The sequence below is a fragment of the Equus asinus genome, chromosome 2 (assembly GCF_041296235.1).
Source record: "Equus asinus isolate D_3611 breed Donkey chromosome 2, EquAss-T2T_v2, whole genome shotgun sequence".
Lineage (NCBI taxonomy): Eukaryota > Metazoa > Chordata > Mammalia > Perissodactyla > Equidae > Equus > Equus asinus.
The window spans coordinates 165,006,815-165,011,465 of NC_091791.1; the positions used below are offsets into that span (position 1 = coordinate 165,006,815).

The 4,651-nt window shown below is 43.1% G+C and overlaps 1 pseudogene; it reads left to right on the forward strand.

The window, feature by feature from the left end:
- The first annotated feature begins 3,658 nt into the window (after window positions 1–3,658).
- LOC106833384 (non-secretory ribonuclease-like) lies at window positions 3,659–4,302 on the forward strand (annotated as a pseudogene).
- Window positions 4,303–4,651: the final 349 nt, after the last annotated feature.

Below are 4,651 nucleotides of genomic sequence, written 5' to 3' on the forward strand. Positions count from 1 at the left end.
TGCTCTATACTACATATTTTACACACATACATATATATTACAACATTAAATTTCCCCCACAAACCTGTTGTGTACATATTATTATTATCTGTATTTTGCAGATTAGAAGACAGAGGCATAGAGAGGATGAGTAACTGATCAACTCTTACAGTAAGAGTCAGAACTGGTACCTGGACAAGATACCTGGACTGTCCCACAAAATTTGTATAATCATTTTACTTACAAAGATGCAAACCTCTAGATGTAATTAATTAATTTCCTGCGAGCCCTGAGATCTCAGTTAACACCTCCACATGCTCAATATGCAATGGGTCAATTTCACTTGAAGGCGACATTTCAATATCCTAGGAAAACACTTTGTATCATCCGTCTTCAGACATGCCTCTCCATTATTCCATCTGAGTTCTTTCTCCCCCTGCAGGAAGGGTAAGAACTTGTTACAATTGAGGAAAAGAAGAAAAGCTCAGTCCTTTCCTAGTTCATTCCAGAAACTTGATCAAAAAGGTCAAGTTCTGCTTTTGTTCAATGGTCTTCAGTGGAGATATGTAGGAACTCCACACAAGAAGGCGGTGGGCCTGGGGCCACCTTGCTGACTCCCAGAGACCAAGGAGAGCAAATGTCTTTTGAACTTAGTTTACTTAATCTCACTCCATTCACTGCAATTAAGTTAATGTGCACCATGTTATTAGGACAGTCCTTCAAGTGGTACCAGCAAGCAGTGTGCATCGTCATTCCCATAGACAGCAGCAGCATTAGGAAAGCCATGTGCGGGAAGGTAATGACCGTTGGCATCTCTCTAATAGCAGACGTTGCAAGAGTACTATAGCTGAAGCAATTGCAAACATAAGACATCACATTTTTTAACATGGGCCTTGTAAATGGAGACATTGATCAGCCCTGAGGACAGTGTTCTCAGCAGTGGTTTTAGCACAAATGCAGAAATCTTTTCCTGGGACAGTATCTTACAGCGTTCCTAGATTCCAAACAATGACTTACTAAGAGTAGGGCATAATTCTGGCCATCCCTCTCAGTGGAAGTATGGATCAGGTCCAGAAATGTGCCACTGAATTTCGCTGCAAGGGAGATTATGCTACTGAAACAACAGAAAGAGCCCATAAGAAGTGGTTTTTGTCTTTTAAAGGTAAAATCATGCTGAACTTACACTGTACTTTGATTAATATAGGTTTATATTTATTCCTGCTTTATATAAAGAAGTGTTCTCCAAAAGGTCTCAAATACCAAACTGGTTCATTTGTACCAGTCCTGGAGACAAAGAGGGCTGTTGAAAAGGTTTAGAGGAAACAATCAGAAAAATCTGAGAAGGTGTGCTCTGAATACATTTTAAAGGAGAAACATGGTTGCAAATTAGGCAGAGCATTGTGTGAGTTGCTTCTCAGGACATGTGTAACAATCCTGATGGGTCTTAAACACAATTGTCTACAGGAGGCAGGCAGGTATCATCACTGAGTGAATCAGTAGGTAGGAGCAGAGTCAGTAGAGACCCCTGAACTATTGCCCCCTTCAACAGAAGTTGTGGCTACGCAGCTCTAATTGATCTCTTGTGGTAATGGAGACTCAGTGAGCCAATCAACACTTCCTGATTTTTTAAAATAAGACAGGAATGCAAATTTTTATGTGAACTATCCCAAGTTGAAAAGTTAACATCCAAAACCCAATATTATTAGTAACACTGTATATGCTGATCAGAACAAGTTTTTGACCCAGATACACCCCTTGTGACTGCAGTATATGTGTTTTTCCTCATATTATAGACACTTAAGTACAGGTCTTTCTACCCGGTGAGGCTGTCGGGAACACAGAGGAGTGACATTGCATCTAATTAAGTTTTTACATCCTCATCACTTATAAAAATGATTTCCACACCCCTATGTTCATCGCAGCATTATTTACAATAGCCAAGACGTGGAACCAGCCTACATGCCCAGAAACTGATGATTGGATAAAGAAGATGTGGTATATATACACAATGGAATACTACTCAGCCAAAAAAAAAGACGAAATTGGCCCATTCACAACAACGTGGATGGATCTCGAGGGCATTATGTTAAGCGAAATAAGTCAGTCAGAGAAAGACGAACTCTATATGACTCCACTCATAGGTGGAAATTAGTATATTGAGAAGGAGATCTGATCAGTGGTTACCAGGGAAAAGGGGGGGTGGGGGGAGGGTACGGAGGGGGAAGTGGTGTACCCACAACATGACTAACAAAAATGTACAACTGAAATCTCACAAGGTTGTAATCTATCATAACATTAATAAAAAAAAAATGATTTCCACAAAATGTACACTAAAAAAAACTTGCTTCATGATAAAAGATATTAATGAGTTTCAGTAACAGGATTTTAAGGCACAGTGCTATTCACTCTGCACTGAGTCCTGACCAGGTCAGTTATGTCCCTGTTGACAAGAAGACATCAACAGTAAAGTTATTGCATTTCCAGATGATGGTAATATAGAAAGGTAGTAAAAAATTTGTGGATTAATTTTGTTGGAAGGTTGTATGATACCATTTAAGGGTCTCATTCAGTTTTCTAACCTAGAAGCTGACCCAGAGATTTAACATCTCTCAGCTTGAGGGCTTCCCACCACGATACCTGTTCCCCCCTCTGCACAATCTCTTTTATAGGACACCGTTGTTCATTCTCTGGCAGGTTTTACAGAAAGACTTTCCTGTAGGTGTTTTCAGGTTATGCTGCTTCACAGGAAGTGAAGGCAATAGTCAGGCCAGTGTTGAAACAAGAGAAAGTGAATTCAATGCAAGGGGAGCAGAAGAAACAACAAAGAGCACCTCAAAGATAAATGACAAGGTACTTTAATTTGCTAAAGTATTTTGAGCAGCAGGAAATTCAGAGCTCAAGTTTCTGGGAGAAAGAGGTGATGAGATGGAGAACATTTGGTCGGAGGAAACCAGGGAGATACTAACATGAAAGGGGGACCTAGGTTCCTCCTGTGCCAATAGCCCTCCCTGGTTCCATTTGTTCCAAGTCCCAGGCCTGCGTTTATGTACTTCAGTCCCTCAGTGCCCTACCCCAAGTTGAGTTATAAAATCTATGGCCATTCTGCAGCCAGCGTGTATTTTTCATCAGCAGAGACCAGAACCACTGAGAGAGCTCTGCCCTACACAGGCTGCCTGGAATTAGATTTGTTACAACAGGAACAGCAACGGTGCTCTCCCTGGGCGTGCATTGATTGGAAAATGATCAAAGATGCTCATTCTAGAAATGGGCCATGTGCTGATCTGTGGGTTTCTTCATGTCCTGGATTCACAACCCTCTTGGCTCTGCTGGCTCCACCCACAGGGGCTGCTCTATATCTTCAGCTCCAAGTAGCAGGGAGACCAGCTGTCCCTGAGCCCCAGGACGACCAGCTGAGTCTGTTCTCACAGGAGCCACAGTACAGAGACTGGGTAAGACAATGAGCCCTAGAGCTGGGACGGGAGGGACAGCCATGGGGCAGCAACTGCAGGAGGGCTGAGCTCAAGTTAGTGACCAGGACACGTGACAGATTTGGGGGAGGGGAGGGGAAAGGAAATAAGATCCAGAGTGACAAAGAGGGGCCTGCGGGGTGAGTGAGGAGGGAGTGTGTCACTGCTGAGCCAGGTGGAGGGGATACTTCTCTTCTATTGTTACAGGAAACATGGTTCCAACACAGCAGGATTCTCGGCTTTGTCTCCTTCCGCTGTTGGGGATCCTGGGAATGGTGACCTCATTCCATGACCCACCGGCTGGTTTAACCAGGGCTCAGTAGTTTGAAACTCAGCACATAAATATGACCCACCATCCACGCGATAATGCAATGCAGGTGGTTAACCGTTATACGAAGAGGTGCAAAAATATAAACACTTTTCTCGACGCAACGTTTGCTTTTGTAGCTAACGTTTGTAACACCACAAATGTAACCTGCCCTACGACTGGCTACATGAATTGTCATAATAGCTCAGTTCAGGACGTAACAGACTGCAACCTCACCTCAGTACCACGGCCATATAGGAACTGCAGATGTGGACAGACCAGGGCACGGAAGTACTTCATTGTTGCCTGTAACAACAGTCAACCAGGGGACAATGCCGTCTATTCAGTGATTCCAGTTCACTTGGATTGGATCTTCTAAGCTCTGGGTCAGCGCTTTACGCCAAGCTCATCTGCCATGCTGCACAGTCACAGCTATGGTCCCATCCCACAATCCACCCCAGATATCGGCATCAGTCATCATCGTGCAAGCCCCCAACCTCCTCTAAGCTTTGCTCAGCTGAAGCTCCTTGTTCTTCTTGAAATAAACTTCTTCACAAAATCATCTCAAAGCCCATGTGTCTGTTTTTGCCTCTCTTCTGTCATTTAATCGCAATTGATTTACAGGTCTTTCCAACCACTTAATCTGAGATTTGTGGGATATAGAGAGAAGAAGATAAGAAGCTCCTTGTGTCATGAAGCAGCACAGAATTTTCACTCTCTCTCCTTTAAGCTGTGAGGCTGAGGCCTCAGTTGGTATCTGCCTCTTTGCTTCCCAACAGGTAAAGGCCCAGAGAATAATTACAAGGCAAATGTGATTGATTCTGTCTGATTAAGGAATCATAAATTTAAGTTAGAAGGGAACCTGGTTGTACAAGAAAGAAAGGAAAGGACAAAAAGA